Source organism: Pristiophorus japonicus, chromosome 23 (assembly GCF_044704955.1).
Source record: "Pristiophorus japonicus isolate sPriJap1 chromosome 23, sPriJap1.hap1, whole genome shotgun sequence".
NCBI classification, from domain to species: Eukaryota; Metazoa; Chordata; class Chondrichthyes; family Pristiophoridae; genus Pristiophorus; species Pristiophorus japonicus.
In genome coordinates this window covers 66,868,267-66,878,854 of record NC_091999.1, presented here as the reverse complement: position 1 = coordinate 66,878,854, position 10,588 = coordinate 66,868,267, and the positions used below count along the sequence as shown (strand labels likewise).

General features: G+C 40.5%; 1 pseudogene; it reads left to right on the top strand.

Annotated features, from left to right (window-relative positions):
- Window positions 1-1,407: 1,407 nt before the first annotated feature.
- Window positions 1,408-9,447, top strand: LOC139235590 (probable G-protein coupled receptor 139; annotated as a pseudogene).
- The last annotated feature ends 1,141 nt before the right edge of the window (window positions 9,448-10,588 follow it).

Here is a 10,588-nt window from a genome sequence, read left to right as displayed (position 1 = left end):
ACCTCCTCCATTACTGTATGAGTGGGAGAATCCTCCCCTTCAGTGAATACAGATGCAAAGTACTCACTCAGTGCCTCAGCCATATCCTCTGCATCCAGAAGAAATGTTGTCCCTTAATCGATCCCAGTTTTCCCAAGATTCTCCTTTACTTCTTTATATATTAATAATATAATTTGTTACCCGCTAAGCATCTCCAATACAATTGTTTTGCCTGTCTTATCTCCTTATTCAGTTATTCTCTGCGATTTCTGTATTTAGCTTGATTTCCCTTGCTGTATTATAAACCTGACATTAACCATCTATTTCGGTTTCAATTGAACCTCTATTTCTTCAGTCACCAAGGAGCTTTAGGTTTGGGTGCCTTTTCTTTCCCCCTCGTGAGAATGTGCCGAATCTGTACCCAAAGTATCTCCTCTTTGAAGGCCTCCCATTGCTCATTTATTTTTTTTCTTGCTAACCTTTGTTTCCAATCCACCTTGGCTAGATCCCCTTTAAGCTTATTAGATTAGCCCTCCTCCAGTTAAATATTTTCACCTTTGACATTTGCATCGCTGCATCATTGGCGGCTGTTCATTCAAATACCAAGGCTGCAAAGTCTGCATTTCAGTCCCTTTCCCTCTCTGCTTCCGGATATCTCTCTCCTCCTTAACGACGCTGCTTCGAACCCAGCTCTTTGAACAAGCATTTGGCTACATTTTTTTATTCGTTCTTGGGATTTGGGCGTCGCTGGCTAGGCCAGCATTTATCGTCCATCCATAATTGCCCCTTGACAAACTGAGTGGCTTAGTGCACAATTTTAGAGGGAAGTTAAGCGTCAACCACTTTGCAGTGTTTCTGGAGTCTCATATAGGCCAGCCTGTGTAAGGGCGGCAGATTTCCTTCCCTAAAGAGCTTATAGACGACATGCTCTCTCGCTTCTAGCGTTCATTTGATTTTGATATCGATATTTTACTTTATTCTCTCTGCTAGATGCTACGTCCTTATTGATTTTCATTATTTATTGTCTCTGCTCCTTTATCTTTTACATCTGACCGAGACCAGATTCGGTTTCCGTCTCATCGGAAAGATGGCACCTCTGACAGTGCAGTACTCTCTCAGAACGGCACTGGGATTGTCAACCTAGTTATCTGTGGTCAAGTCTCTGGAGTGGGACTTCAAACCACAATCTGCTGACTCAGAGGCGAGCCAGCTACCTAGTGAGCCATGGCTGGCACTGTGTGTAACATATTTCCCTCATTGATTCTAATTTTCTATTGACAATTTATATTATTGATTTCATCTGTTTGAGTCCTCGATCTTTGCTTCCACTGGGTGCACAGCCCGTCTTCAATCCCAGTCATGGTTGCGATATAATTTTGAATTCACCCAGAATCAAGCGCTTCATTAAAACTGAACATTTTATTACAAATGTCAAACTGGAAGATTTATTTTGAATCTGATCTCTATTTTCACTTTGTTTTTCTCAATGTTCCAGTTAACTTGGTGGCGATTGTGATCCTGTCCCGAGGAAGATGTATCACAGGTTTATCACTTGGTACAAGTTGTTCTTGGTGGTGACCGACCTATTGGACATTTTCAACGCCCTGATATTAATTTCGCTTCCAGGTATTTAATTTCCACCTCGCTCTCTCTCTACTGCCCTGGCTTGCAGTCTAACACATGTCCTAATTTCTGCAGCATGAGAAAAGGTTCAATCTGATTCACGGTCGCTTTCACCATTAATAGATTAGTGACTATTTGCTGCCAGATTCTGAAAACAAAATATTGCACTGAGAAAATGGCGGATGTTGTTATAAGGAAGGTTTGTGTGCTGGGCTGTTTAAAATACTTGCCTTCCAGCTTCATATATAAATCACCTCATATAATTAACAATTTGCACTCGTACTCTATGATTAGAATAATAATCCCTCTTTCACTCGGATGGAGAGCGTTCGTCTGCTTGGACCGCAGTCTAACTGTCTCTCCCATTCCTCCTGATGTTACTGTTCAATGAGCTGACCATCAGCCAAATTCGAGCGCCCAGCAGAGCCCTCAGGAGACTCCGGTCGCATACAGGAATGGAGAGAGTCGGTGACCCAGAGATAGAATGACTGGGCCCACAGCAATGGAGATATTCAGTGACCCAGGGATAGAAACCCCGGGTCAGCAAGAATGGAGAGAGTCGGTGACCCAGAGATAGAGTGATTGGTCCCACAGCAATGGAGAGATTCAGTGACCCAGAGATGGAGACTCCGAGCCCAAAGGAATGGAGAGACTCAGTGACCCAGAAATGGAGAGCCCGGGCCCACAGTAATGGAGATAGTCAGTGACCCTGAGATAGAGACTCCGAGCCCACAGCAATCGAGAGACACAGTGATCCAGAGATATCGACCCCTTGCCCATAGGAATGGAGAGAGTCAGTGACCCAGAGATAGAGAGCCCGGGCCCACAGGAATGAAGAGAATCAGTCACTCAGAGATATAGACCCGTGGCCCACAGGAATACAGAGAGTCAGTGACCCAGATATATCGATCCCTTGCCCACAGGAATGGAGAGAATCAGTGACCCAGAGATATAGACCCCGGGCCCACAGGAATGGAGAGAGTCAGTGACCCAGAGATATAGACTCCTTGCCCACAGGAATGGAGAAAGTCACTGACCCAGAGAAAGAGACTCCAGGCCGACAGGAATGGAGAGACTCAGTGACCCAGAGATAGAGACCCCGATCCCAGAGGAATGGAGAGAATCAGTGACCCAGTGATGGAGAGCCCGGGCCCACAGCAATGTCGAGTGTCAGTGACCCAGATATATAGACTCCTGGCCCACAGCAATGGCGAGAGTCAGTGACCCAGAGATATAGACACCTGGCCCATAGCATTGAAGAGAATCAGTGAGCCAGAGATTCTTTGGACATCTCTGTTAAATCTCCCTCATCCTTCTCTGCTCTAAGGAGAACAATCTCAACCTCTCTGGAAGCTCGACACAACTGAACTTCCTCCTACAATTCTAAATCTTTTCTGCATCACCTCCAAAGCCACGACAACCTTCCTAAAGTGTGGTGCCCGAAATTGGAAAAATGCTCCAGCTGAGGTCTAAACAGTAATTTACAACCACTGGTTCAACCGTACTGGAGTAGTGGGCACTCTTCTGGTTTCTGTATTACAAAGAGGATAAAGGCACTTGAGGTTGCAAAACAGGTTTGCAAGGGTGATACCACAACTGAGAGGATATACGCATCAGGAAATTCTAAACAGTTGGGGCACTTTTCTTAAGAAAATAGAAAAATGACAGGTCTTTAAATTACGAAGGGATTTTATTGGCTTCGTGTAGAGAAGATATTTACATTTGTGTGAGCGACCAAATGTTTGGCCGTCAATATCAGTTAGTTATCATTAGATCCAGATGGACATTTAGTAGAAACTTATTTACCGAGATTCGTATGATAGTGGAAATTGCTATCTCAAAGTGTAATTGAGATGAATAATATAGATGTTATATCATTGTAAGATCATCCAAGGTGCAGGTTATTTTTGTTCTGGTAATGTGTAACAAGTCTGGATTTATGAATGACCTCGCAGTGAAGGATACATTTGGTAAGTGTGATCATAGCATGGTAGAATTTCAAACTCAGTTTGAGGCTGAGAAAGCTACGTCTCAAAGAAGTGTCCTGAACATCTGGAGCATTTTTCTCAAGAAAAACGAAGAATGATAGGTCATTTAAATTACGAAGATGTAATTACAAAGGAATAAAAGCAGAGTTGGTTAAAGTGGATTGGGAAATATACTAAAGTTTAAGACTGTAGAAACTCAGTGTCAAATTTTAAGGAGATATTTCGTAACTCTCAGCAAAGATATATTCCAGTGAGAAATAAAGATGCTAATAGAAAGATAAGCCGTCCGTGACCATCTAAGGAAGTAAAGGATTGTATAAAATTGAAACAAAGGCATACAATGTTGCGAAGAAAAGTAGTTCCGTGGATAGGGAGATTTTTATTGACCAGCAATGGACGACGAATAAATTGATAAAGAGAGAGAAGATAACTTATGAGTGTGAACTAGCAAGGCATATAAAAATAGACATTAAGATATTCTACTGGTATATAAAAAGGAAGAAAGTGCCTAAAGTAAATGTTGGTCGCTCAGCGGATGAGACTGAGGAATTAATAATTGAAACAGGGAAATGGTGGAGACTTTGAACAAATATTTTGTATTGTCCTTCACAGTAGAAGGCACGAAAAGCATCACATAATTGATAATCAAGAAGCCATTTGGGAGGGGGAACTTAAATCAATCACTATCACTGCAGAAAAAGTACTAGGGTAACTAATGGGACTAAATGCAGACAAGTCCCTTCGACCTGATGGCCTGCATCCTTGGGTCTTGAAGCAGATAGCTACAGATATAGTGGTTGCATTGGTTGTAATCTAACAACATTACCTGAATTTTGGAGAAATCCCAACGGAGTGGAAAAGAGCAAATGTAACAACCCTATTTAAGAAAGCAAGGAGACAGAAAGCAGGAAAAAATAGATCAGTTAGCCTAACATCTATCATTGTGAAAATGCTGGAGTCCAACATTAAGGAAGTAATAACAGGACGTTTAGAAAATCATAATATAATAAAGCAGTCAGCTTAATTTTATGAAAGGGAAGTCATGCTTGAAAAATTTGCTCGAGCACTTTGAGGATGTAGGGAGCAGGGTGGATAAAGGGATACCAGTCGATGTCATGAATTTGTATTTGCAGAAAGGTGCTACTTAAAAGGTCAATACACAATTTAAGAGCTCAGGGGGTTGAGGGTAATACATTAGCAAGGATAGAGGATGCCTTACGAGCAGAAAATAGAGTCGGGATCAATGGTTCATTTTGAGTTGCTCAAATTGTAACTCGTGGGATGCCATAGGGATTGGTGCTGGGGCCTCAACTATTTACAATTTATATTAATGACTTGGATGAAGGGGCCCAGTGTAATGTAGGCAAACTTGCTGATGATACAAAGATAGGTGGGAAAGCAAGTTGTGAGGAGGATGCAAATAATCGACAAAGGGGTATGGATAGGCTTAATGAGAGGGCAACAATTTAGCAGATGGAGTATAATTTGGGAAATGTGAAGTTTTCCACTTTGGTAGGAAAAATAAAAATCAAATTATTATTTAAATGAGTGAGATTACAAAATGCTGCGATACAGAGGGATCTGGTGGTTCTTGTACATGAAATGCAAAATGCTAGCTTGCAGATACAGAAGTAAATAGGAAGGCAAATGGAGTGTTGGCTTGAATTGCAAGAGGGATGGACTTTGAAAGGAGGGAGCTTCTGCTATAACGGTACAGGCCACTGGTAAGACCACAGCTTGAGTACTGCGTAGAGTTTTGGTCTCCTTATTTAAGATGGGATATACTTGCATTCGAGGCAGTTCAGAGAAGTTTCACGGGGTTGATTCCTGAGATGAAGCGTTTGTCATATGAAGAGAGGATGAACAGTTTGGGCCTGTACTCATTGGAGTTTAGAAAACTGAGAGGTGATCTTACTGAAACGTTTATGATTCTGAAAGGGCTTGACAGGATAGATACTGAGAGGATGTTTCCACTCGTGGAGGAACTCCCTCCTTTCAGATTTTTGAACGATAAGGGATGAACAGTTATGGGGAGCTGGTGGGGAAGTGGAGTTGAGGCCACGATTGGATCAGCCATGAACTTATTGAATGGTGGAGAAGGCTCGAGGGGCCAAATGATCTACACCTGCTTCTATTTCTTATATTCTTATGTACTTAAGGATAAACTATACAAACACACGATAGAGATAGGATTGGAAGAGTATTCTGATCGGGAAAGATGCGTAGATTGGGTACAGGCTCGTGCAGAACATGAACATTGGCCGAGATCGCATTGTCCTTTTGGAATTTTTCTGTGCTGTAGACTCGGAAAAATGGTGTAATAAAGGTTGATCATAAATAATTGCTTTTGCACTCTATGCCGCTATTTATAAAGCCCAATTTCCCGTATGCCATTTTACCATTCCACTCCACTTGCGCTGCCACATTGAAGGATGCATATACATACGCATCCCATGTATCTGTCCCAGCACCCCTTTAATATTGTACTATGTAGTTTATATTGTCTTTATTCTTTCATTTTACCAAAATATTTCACTTCTATACGAAAGACTGCTATTAGATATTCATATACATATATTGAATTTGCAGTCATTGACCCAACTAATCTTACCCATGATTCTTGACGAGCATGGGAATGTTAGATGCTGCTCAAATATATGCAAAGGCAGTCAAAAATAACAAGCAGCCATGTGCTGCGAGTCAATGTCAAATTATTATAATAAGAAAGTAGAAATTGGAGTTTGTCTAGCAATGTTAACAGGGAGGATATAGGTGCATAAATAAGTCTTATTTCCGAGGAGGTGCAAGAATTTGTAAACAAGATAACATGGACAAAGTTCAATTGGTGTAAAATTACTGGAGGCACGAGAGGACAATATACTACCTCTGGTTTGAGTGACAACGGTATTTTGACCATTAGAACCAATTCCAAGGAGATTTTGTTAAATATCATATATCAACTCTGGCCAAAAGATCATTGGTCCGAACTTGGAAAAAACATCGATACTGAAAGACGAGATTCACATAGAAACTGCTGGTAAAGCAACGAACTGATTGAAAACGATGTCACCTGTATCTGAAAGTTTGCAGAGACCGAGGGCTGCGAGCTTTTGTTCTGTTATCGCCTTTTGTTAAGTATACTACTGCTGTAAGCTTAATGAACCTTGATCTATTGCAGAAAACATACTGACTGCTGCCTATTGATGTCTTGTCCAATATACTTTAAAATGTTTAACTCACTGAGACCCCAATGGGACTAAGACAAAGCCGTTGGTATTGTTTAATAGATCGGACCTTTAGAGCGGCCTCCTGATCAGGTGCTACAGTCGAGGAGGGATTAACTCCTCGTGGGGAGTGCTCGTGGACTGTGCACCAATCGTTATTGATATTAGAGATCTGTTAACAAAATGGCTAGTAAAGATTTGATTAACACTTACAAAAGTTAATGTGTTCCAAATTAGACCAATTCCCCTTTGAAGAAATGATAACTTCACTGAGGAACGCGTGAGTCTAAAACAAGTTTAAAATGCTGAGTACCATAACAAACAAAGTAAAGAATTAGAAGAGCTAAATGAAAAATAAAGTCAGGTGGTAGACGGCTTAAAGAAACAGCAAGAGCTGGAGATGGAAGACCAATCGGGAAAGTTATACGAACTCGAGTGAACGCTCTGAAATTGGAAGGCTGTTGTGGTTGCCGTTACTGCCAGATCTTATGATTGTGCATTAGGAGCAGTGGGTGGCGGGGGAATGATTAACTGGGATGCACTGCTCGAAAAGACATATCAGCACGACCGGCAGCTGTACTCGGGAGACCCCGGAGAGTTTCTCAACAATATTAAAGCGCAGGGACCTGTGAAGGTCAGTGATAGCACCCAGGCCTAAGATAACAAGCGGGGAAAACCTCGTCCGAGAAGCATAAAAGTGTGGGAGATGCAGAGGTAAAAAGAACAAAGAGAAAGTTAAAGATAAAATCGACACTTAAACAGCCGAGTGTAAAAAAAATTAAATTTATTATTGAACGAAAGGAACATTAAACATGTTGTTGAAAAGTTTTCCGTTTATATGAAAGTGTGTATGCTTTTTTTGTGGAAGTTTTCCTGACTGTGAATTTTTTGGGAGTTAACGAATTTTTGATTTGTCTGATCGCATGTCTTTTAAAAGAAAAACGGTGTGTCTGTATGTTTATTTTAGCGCTGCCCACTATTTCAGACAGAGAGGTGAAAGATTATTTTTAACATTTTGTAATGTTATACTGGATATGTGACATTGAGGAAAGTATATGTGTTAATAAGTTCAATGTGTAGTTAGAATTGAAGTACATTTTATGTTAGAAACGAAAATTATTTTGATTAAGATATACGGAGCTATGAAATGTACAGAAGGTGGGTACTTTTTACAAAAGATAGACTTCAGCCTTGCAGTTACAGTTGAGATGATGTCAGCTAAACAAATTTGAACGTTGCAATTGAACAACAGTAAAAATTGCAATTGTCGTATATAGCTTCAATTAAAAATGCGTGGTCTCGTTTTAAAATAATTTGAATCGTAACTAAGCACAGTGCTTTCAAGTTGGTCATTGCAAGAGTCATACTTGCTTACATTTATTTTTATTTTTATTCCATTGTTACGGTATTGAGTGTGTGGTTTTAAATTCATTGTCTTAAATCTGTCTGTATAAATTATTGAATTATTTTATTCTTTATTGCACAATCGAGTTTTTTTAACTGATTTGACATTTCTATTTATTTATTTTTTTTTCCCCTATGAACTGAAATATTATTTTGCTTTCACCTCAGATATTTATATCGCATTCTATCACTTCAATTATCAAAGTTGGAACTTAAGAACTCGAGCCTGTTCCGCCACTTAATTAGAGCATGGATGATTTGTAAAGCTTTCATATTACGTCCATATATTACTTCTGCTGGGAGCCTCTTCTGAACCCTCTCCTCTCCCTCTATTTTTTACAGTTAATATAGTGGCGATTGTCCCGAGGAAGGTGCGGCCTCTCCAGGTGTATGACTCGGTACCTCGCGTCCATGGCGGTGACGGATCTCCTGGTCATTATCACCGCTGTGATATTAAACCGAATTCCGGGTATTTATTTCCAGGTAGCTTCCTGTCCATGACTCCCGTGTGTCGTCTCAGCACTGCATTAATTAATGCTTCAAGAGACAGTTCTGTTTGGTTCACCGTCGCTTTCACTTTTGATCGATTTGTGGCCATTTGCTGCCACACGCTGAATACAAAATACTGCACCAATCAAACGGCGGCTTTTGTTATAGGAACGGTCTGTGCACTGGGATGTTTAACCAACATACCCTGGTACTTTAGACATGAACCCATCGTCATAATTGACAATGTTCAGTGCAGACTGAAGGAAATCCGTTATACATCACCCGTATGGAGAACATTTGACTGGTTCGACCGTATTCTAACACCATGTCTCCCGTTCGTTCTCATTCTTTTGCTCAATGCTGTGACCGTCAGACAATTTCTAACGGCCAGTAGAGCCCGCAGCAGACTGCGGGCCCACAGCTCTGGGGAGAATTAGAGTGACCCAGAGATGGAGAGCCGGAGAAAGTCCATCGTTTTACTCTTCGCCATCTCGGGAAGTGTCATCCTGTTGTGGATGATGTATGTTGCACAGGTTTTATTTGAGCGATTCGCAAATGATTATAAAATCAACAAGTTCAGTGATCCAAAATGTATTTACAGAGAAAGTGCAAATATGTTTCAGCTGTTGAGTTGCTGCACGAACACGTTTATATATTCCGTGACTCAGAGCAAATTCAGGGAGCAGTTAAATAAAATGCTGCAATATCCGTTGGCCCTAATAGGTAAAATAGTTAAATAATGACAGTAATAAAACTCAAGCTATTAATCGTCCTTATTTAAATATCCTATACTGCGTTACATTTTCACAATAATTTCCAAATAATTTCCATTGCCGGATATGGATTTAAGTGAACTGGAAATGTGTCTTCACTTATGGATGAGTTAAAATTAATTCATCATCTGCATTGCAGTAAAGATAAGATTCAAACAGCAACAATGATCACATAGGGTTGCGAAACGTACCCGTGACACAGAAATCCCAATTTACTGATAGGTGAACTTCCTGTGACAGAGACACAAACATCCCAATTTACTGACAGCTAACATTCCTTTACCAGAGACACAAACATTCCAATTTACTGACAGCTTACATTCCTTTACCAGAGACACAAACATTCCAATTTACTGACAGCTACCTTTCCTCTACCAGAGACAAAACATTCCAATTTACTTACAGCTAACATTCCTCTACCAGAGACAAAACATCCCAATTTACTGACAGCTAACATTCCTTTACCAGAGACACAAACATCTCAATTTACTGATAGGTGACATTCATCTACCAGAGGAACAAACATCCCAATTTACTGACAGCTAATATTCCTCTACCAGAGACAAAACATCCCAATATACTGACAGCTAACTTTCCTCTACCAGAGGAACAAACATCCCAACTTAGAGATAGGTGACATTCCTCTACCAGAGACACAAACATTCCAATTTACTCACAGCTAACATTCCTCTACCAGAGACAAAACATCCCAATTTACTGACAGCTAACATTCCTTTGCCAGAGATACAAACATCCCAATTTACTGACAGCTGACATTCGTCTACCAGAGGAAAAAACATTCCAATTTACGGATAAGTAACATTCCTCTGCCAGAGATACAAACATCCCAATTTACTGACAGGTAACATTCCTTTGCCAGAGAGACAAACATCCCAATTTACTGACAGCTAACATTCCTCTACCAGAGAGACAAACATCCCAATTTACTGACAGATGACATTCCTTTGCCAGAGAGACAAACATCCCAATTTACTGACAGCTAACATTCCTCTGCCAGAGAGACAAATATCCCAATTTACTGACAGATAACATTCCTCTGCCAGTGACAGGAACATCGCAATATACTGAAAGCTAACATTCCTTTTCC